This window comes from Cherax quadricarinatus, chromosome 48 (genome assembly GCF_038502225.1).
Source record: "Cherax quadricarinatus isolate ZL_2023a chromosome 48, ASM3850222v1, whole genome shotgun sequence".
Classification (NCBI taxonomy): domain Eukaryota; kingdom Metazoa; phylum Arthropoda; class Malacostraca; order Decapoda; family Parastacidae; genus Cherax; species Cherax quadricarinatus.
This window is the reverse complement of record NC_091339.1, coordinates 3,679,616-3,687,948: the sequence shown is the minus strand read 5'-3', so window position 1 is coordinate 3,687,948 and position 8,333 is coordinate 3,679,616.

Sequence of the window (8,333 nt, the reverse complement as noted above, 5' to 3'; positions counted from 1 at the left end):
AAAGAGTTCTGTTCCACAGGGCACGGTACTCCACTCTATCCTGTTCCTCATCCTCATATCAGACATAACCAGAGATGTAAACCATAGCACCATACCATCCTTGCAGACGATACTAGGATCTGCATGAGATTGTCATCCACTGAGGACGCGGCAAATCTCCAAGAAGATATAAACCAAGCTTTCCAATGGGCAACGGAGAACAATATGATGTTTAATGAAGACAAATTCCAACTACTTTCTTATGGAAAACTGGAGGAAATAATAACTAGAACAGAGTATACTATAAACTCTAATCACACAATAGAGCGGAAAAGTAATGTGAAGGACCTGGGAGTGGTAATGTCTGAGAATCTCACCTTCAAGAATCACATCAGTGCCACTATCACATATGCGAGGAGGATGATAAGACGGATAATGAGAACCTTCAAGACAAGAGATGCCAAGCCAATGATGATCCTTTATAAATCACTTGTTCTCTCTAGGCTGGAATACTGCTGTACACTAACAGCTCCATTCAAGGCAAGTGAAATCGTAGATCTAGAGAATGTACAGAGAACTTTTACTGCACATGTAAGTTCCAACAAACACCTTAACTACTGGGAACGCTTGGAAGCACTTGACTTGTACTCATTGGAGAGCAGGCGAGAGAGATACACTATAATCTACAACTGGAAAATCCTAGAGGGACTGGTCCCTAATCTGCACACACAAATCACTCCCTACGAAAACGAAAGATTTGACAGGCGGTACAACATACCCCGCACACAGTAAGTGCCCGGGGCTCAAGACTGTTTAACAGCCTCCCACCATCCATAAGAGGAATTACCAATAGATCGCTGGTTGTCTTCAAGAGGAAGTTGGACAGATACCTAAAGTCAGTCCCGGATCTGCCAGACTATGATTCATACGTTGGACTACGTGCGGCCACCAGTAACAGCCTAGTTGATCAGTTCCTGATCCACCGGGAGGCCTGGTCATGGACCGGGCCGCGGGGCGTTGATCCCCAAAATACCCTCCAGGTAAACTCCAGGTAGGTAGACAAACACGGACGCTACTACCACGAACACAGACACTACGACCACACTCAAAATAATCCATCTGAATAACAACGAAGATTCATTCCAAGGTTTACACGCAAAAAAAAAAAAATCAATACTGACATCTAGTATACATCAAAGAAGCATACAACAGACATACAACAGTTATACAACAGACAGAAGTATAAGTCAAAGACGTATACACAGTACACTGCTATGGAATCAACAAAAACATTTCAATTACCAATTAAGTCACTTCTTCACGCAGTAAACCAATCATCACACGGTAAAACAACCATCACTCAGTAAACCAATCATCACACGGTAAACCAATCATCACACAGTAAACCAATCATCACACGGTAAACCAACCATCACTCAGTAAACCAATCACCATACGGTAAACCAATCATCACACAGTAAACCAATCATCACACGGTAAACCAATCATCACACAGTAAACCAATCATCACACGGTAAACCAATCATCACACAGTAAACCAATCATCACACGGTAAACCAATCATCACACGGTAAACCAATCACACGGTAAACCAATCATCACACGGTAAACCAATCATCACACGGTAAACCAATCATCACACGGTACACCAATCATCACACGGTAAACCAATCATCACACGGTAAACCAACCATCACTCAGTAATCCAATCATCACACGGTAAACCAACCATCACTCAGTAATCCAATCATCACACGGTAAACCAATCATCACACGGTAAACCAATCATCACACGGTAAACCAATCATCACACGGTAAACCAATCATCACACGGTAAACCAATCATCACACGGTAAACCAACCATCACTCAGTAAACCAATCATCACACGGTAAACCAACCATCACACGGTAAACCAATCATCACAGGGTAAAACAACCATCACTCAGTAAACCAATCATCACACGGTAAACCAATCATCACACGGTAAACCAATCATCACACGGTAAACCAATCATCACACGGTAAACCAACCATCACTCAGTAATCCAATCATCACACGGTAAACCAACCATCACTCAGTAATCCAATCATCACACGGTAAACCAACCATCACTCAGTAAACCAATCATCACACGGTAAACCAATCATCACACGGTAAACCAATCATCACACGGTAAACCAATCATCACAGGGTAAAACAACCATCACTCAGTAAACCAATCATCACACGGTAAACCAATCATCACAGGGTAAAACAACCATCACTCAGTAAACCAATCATCACACGGTAAACCAATCATCACACGGTAAACCAATCATCACAGGGTAAAACAACCATCACTCAGTAAACCAATCATCACAGGGTAAAACAACCATCACTCAGTAAACCAATCATCACAGGGTAAAACAACCATCACTCAGTAAACCAATCATCACAGGGTAAAACAACCATCACTCAGTAAACCAATCATCACAGGGTAAAACAACCATCACTCAGTAAACCAATCATCACACGGTAAAACAACCATCACTCAGTAAACCAATCATCACACGGTAAAACAACCATCACTCAGTAAACCAATCATCACACGGTAAAACAACCATCACTCAGTAAACCAATCATCACACGGTAAAACAACCATCACTCAGTAAACCAATCATCACATGGTAAAACAACCATCACTCAGTAAACCAATCATCACACGGTAAAACAACCATCACTCAGTAAACCAATCATCACACGGTAAAACAACCATCACTCAGTAATCCAATCATCACACGGTAAACCATCACTCAGTAATCCAATCATCACACGGTAAACCAATCATCACATTAAACCAATCATGATATAGGTCAGGACTTGCATCAGAGGAGATGGAGTTCACCTCTGGATCAACGACTTTGACGAAAACATTTGTGATTTCTGCTTGAGGCTGTTTGAATATTCTACTTCTACCTACATCCACACTATCTATCTACATCCACACTATCTATCTACATCCACACTATCTATCTACATCCACACTATCTATCTACATCCACACTATCTACCTACATCAACCCTGTCTACCTACATCCACCCTATCTACTTACATCCATCATGTCTACCTACATCCACCCTGTCTACTTACATCCATCCTGTCTACTTACATCCACCCTGTCTACCTACATCCACCCTGTCAACCTATATCCACCCTGTCTACTTACATCCACCCTGTCTACCTACATCCACCCTGTCAACCTATATCCACCCTGTCTACTTACATCCACCCTGTCTACCTACATCCACCCTGTCTACCTACATCCACCCTGTCTACCTACATCCACCCTGTCTACCTACATCCACCCTGTCTACCTACATCCACCCTGTCTACCTACATCCACCCTGTCTACACCCTGTTCACACTCCTTCAGGTTCACACTCCTTCAGGTTCACACTCCTTCAGGTTCACACACCTTCAGGTTCACACTCCTTCAGGTTCACACACCTTCAGGTTCACACACCTTCAGGTTCACACACCTTCAGGTTCACACTCCTTCAGGTTCACACTCCTTCAGGTTCACACTCCTTCAGGTTCACATTCCTTCAGGTTCACACTCCTTCAGGTTCACACTCCTTCAGGTTCACACACCTTCAGGTTCACACTCCTTCAGGTTCACACTCCTTCAGGTTCACACTCCTTCAGGTTCACACTCCTTCAGGTTCACACTACTTCAGGTTCACACTCCTTCAGGTTCACACTCCTTCAGGTTCACACTCCTTCAGGTTCACACACCTTCAGGTTCACACTCCTTCAGGTTCACACTCCTTCAGGTTCACACTCCTTCAGGTTCACACTCCTTCAGGTTCACACTCCTTCAGGTTCACACACCTTCAGGTTCACACACCTTAAGGTTCACACACCTTCAGGTTCACCCTTCTTCAGGTTCACACACCTTCAGGTTCACACACCTTCAGGTTCACACACCTTCAGGTTCACACACCTTCAGGTTCACACACCTTCAGGTTCACACACCTTCAGGTTCACACACCTTCAGGTTCACACTCCTTCAGGTTCACACACCTTCAGGTTCACACACCTTCAGGTTCACACACCTTCAGGTTCACACACCTTCAGGTTCACCCTTCTTCAGGTTCACACACCTTCAGGTTCACACACTTTCAGGTTCACACACCTTCAGGTTCACACACCTTCAGGTTCACACACCTTCAGGTTCACCCTTCTTCAGGTTCACACTCCTTCAGGTTCACACACCTTCAGGTTCACACACCTTCAGGTTCACACACCTTCAGGTTCACCCTTCTTCAGGTTCACCCTTCTTCAGGTTCACACTCCTTCAGGTTCACACACCTTCAGGTTCACACACCTTCAGGTTCACACACCTTCAGGTTCACCCTTCTTCAGGTTCACCCTTCTTCAGGTTCACACTCCTTCAGGTTCACCCTTCTTCAGGTTCACACTCCTTCAGGTTCACCCTTCTTCAGGTTCACCCTTCTTCAGGTTCACACTCCTTCAGGTTCACCCTTCTTCAGGTTCACACTCCTTCAGGTTCACACTCGTTCAGGTTCACCCTTCTTCAGGTTCACCCTTCTTCAGGTTCACACTCCTTCAGGTTCACCCTTCTTCAGGTTCACCCTTCTTCAGGTTCACACTCCTTCAGGTACACACTCCTTCAGGTTCACACTCCTTCAGGTTCACCCTTTTTCAGGTTCACACTCCTTCAGGTTCATACTCCTTCAGGTTCACACTCCTTCAGGTTCACCCTTCTTCAGGTTCACCCTTCTTCAGGTTCACACTCCTTCAGGTTCACACTTTTTCAGGTTCACACTCCTTCAGGTTCACACTCCTTCAGGTTCACACTTTTTCAGGTTCACACTCCTTCAGGTTCACACTCCTTCAGGTTCACCCTTTTTCAGGTTCACACTCCTTCAGGTTCACCCTTCTTCAGGTTCACCCTTCTTCAGGTTCACACTCCTTCAGGTTCACACTTCTTCAGGTTCACACTCCTTCAGGTTCACCCTTCTTCAGGTTCACACACCTTCAGGTTCACCCTTCTTCAGGTTCACCCTTCTTCAGGTTCACACTCCTTCAGGTTCACACTCCTTCAGGTTCACACACCTTCAGGTTCACACACCTTCAGGTTCACACTCCTTCAGGTTCACACTCCTTCAGGTTCACACACCTTCAGGTTCACACACCTTCAGGTTCACACACCTTCAGGTTCACCCTTCTTCAGGTTCACACTCCTTCAGGTTCACACTCCTTCAGGTTCACACTCCTTCAGGTTTACACACCTTCAGGTTCACACACATTCAGGTTCACACATCTTCAGGTTCACACACCTTCAGGTTCACAAACCATCAGGTTTACACACCTTCAGGTTCACACACCATCAGGTTCACACACCTTCAGGTTCACACACCATCAGGTTCACACACCTTCAGGTTCACCCTTCTTCAGGTTCACACTCCTTCAGGTTCACACACCTTCAGGTTCACACACCTTCAGGTTCACACACCTTCAGGTTCACCCTTCTTCAGGTTCACCCTTCTTCAGGTTCACACACCTTCAGGTTCACACACCTTCAGGTTCACACACCTTCAGGTTCACACACCTTCAGGTTCACACACCTTCAGGTTCACCCTTCTTCAGGTTCACCCTTCTTCAGGTTCACACACCTTCAGGTTCACACACCTTCAGGTTCACCCTTCTTCAGGTTCACCCTTCTTCAGGTTCACACACCTTCAGGTTCACACACCTTCAGGTTCACACACCTTCAGGTTCACCCTTCTTCAGGTTCACCCTTCTTCAGGTTCACACTCCTTCAGGTTCACACACCTTTAGGTTCACACACCTTCAGGTTCACACACCTTCAGGTTCACCCTTCTTCAGGTTCACCCTTCTTCAGGTTCACACACCTTCAGGTTCACACACCTTCAGGTTCACACACCTTCAGGTTCACACACTTTCAGGTTCACCCTTCTTCAGGTTCACACTCCTTCAGGTTCACACACCTTCAGGTTCACACACCTTCAGGTTCACACACCTTCAGGTTCACCCTTCTTCAGGTTCACCCTTCTTCAGGTTCACACTCCTTCAGGTTCACACACCTTCAGGTTCACCCTTCTTCAGGTTCACCCTTCTTCAGGTTCACACTCCTTCAGGTTCACCCTTCTTCAGGTTCACACTCCTTCAGGTTCACCCTTCTTCAGGTTCACCCTTCTTCAGGTTCACACTCCTTCAGGTTCACCCTTCTTCAGGTTCACACTCCTTCAGGTTCACCCTTCTTCAGGTTCACCCTTCTTCAGGTTCACACTCCTTCAGGTTCACCCTTCTTCAGGTTCACCCTTCTTCAGGTTCACACTCCTTCAGGTTCACACTCCTTCAGGTTCACACTCCTTCAGGTTCACCCTTTTTCAGGTTCACACTCCTTCAGGTTCACACTCCTTCAGGTTCACACTCCTTCAGGTTCACCCTTCTTCAGGTTCACCCTTCTTCAGGTTCACACTCCTTCAGGTTCACACTTTTTCAGGTTCACACTCCTTCAGGTTCACACTCCTTCAGGTTCACACTTTTTCAGGTTCACACTCCTTCAGGTTCACACTCCTTCAGGTTCACCCTTTTTCAGGTTCACACTCCTTCAGGTTCACCCTTCTTCAGGTTCACACTCCTTCAGGTTCACCCTTCTTCAGGTTCACACACCTTCAGGTTCACCCTTCTTCAGGTTCACCCTTCTTCAGGTTCACACTCCTTCAGGTTCACACTCCTTCAGGTTCACACACCTTCAGGTTCACACACCTTCAGGTTCACACACCTTCAGGTTCACCCTTCTTCAGGTTCACCCTTCTTCAGGTTCACACTCCTTCAGGTTCACACTCCTTCAGGTTTACACACCTTCAGGTTCACACACCTTCAGGTTCACACATCTTCAGGTTCACACACCTTCAGGTTCACAAACCATCAGGTTTACACACCTTCAGGTTCACACACCATCAGGTTCACACACCTTCAGGTTCACACACCATCAGGTTCACACTCCTTCAGGTTCACCCTTCTTCAGGTTCACACTCCTTCAGGTTCACACACCTTCAGGTTCACACACCTTCAGGTTCACACACCTTCAGGTTCACCCTTCTTCAGGTTCACCCTTCTTCAGGTTCACACACCTTCAGGTTCACACACCTTCAGGTTCACACACCTTCAGGTTCACACACCTTCAGGTTCACACACCTTCAGGTTCACCCTTCTTCAGGTTCACCCTTCTTCAGGTTCACACACCTTCAGGTTCACACACCTTCAGGTTCACACACCTTCAGGTTCACCCTTCTTCAGGTTCACCCTTCTTCAGGTTCACACACCTTCAGGTTCACACACCTTCAGGTTCACACACCTTCAGGTTCACACACCTTCAGGTTCACCCTTCTTCAGGTTCACCCTTCTTCAGGTTCACACTCCTTCAGGTTCACACACCTTTAGGTTCACACACCTTCAGGTTCACACACCTGCAGGTTCACACACCTGCAGGTTCACACACCTTCAGGTTCACACACCTGCAGGTTCACACACCATCAGGTTCACACACCTGCAGGTTCACACACCTTCAGGTTCACACACCTGCAGGTTCACACACCTGCAGGTTCACACCTTCAGGTTCACACACCTGCAGGTTCACACACCTGCAGGTTCACACACCTGCAGGTTCACACACCTGCGGTTCTTCCCAGAGTCGTAACATAAATCAACCTAACATTAATAGTCCTCAATATTTCAACGTTTTCAGAGTTTTTCAAACAATTTACGGGAATTTATTTTTCCTCACTAAATGTTAAGATATTTGTAGTTAAAAGAAGGATTAATGGAGTAAAAAAAGCGCAAATCTTATTAAGACTGACACCAATGTGATATACCCGTGATAGGTTTCTAGTGTTCTCCTAGCAGACCAGACTTAGGTTAGACTTTATTCCTGGTCAATCAGCCTATTGATGCCTATAGCCCGCAGGCCTACGATCCAAACTAGGTTGATCTGGCACTGGTTGTAGGCAATGGTAAAGTTTCCTGGTAGAAAGGTCTGCTGGTAGCAAGTTGAAGAGTCTTGGTCCACGTATGTTGACACAGTACTGTCATGTTCCTGCTGGACCCAGGCTTGTAACCCGTCTCTCTTACTCTAGTATATTGTTACTGTCGTCTGTACACTCGACACCTCACACTCTTACCTTTTATCTATTGTTATGTTTCATCTCCCTCATCTTCTGTTTCATCTCCCTCACGTTATGTTTCATCTCCCTCACGTTATGTTTCATCTCCCTCATGTTCTGCTTCATCTCCCTCA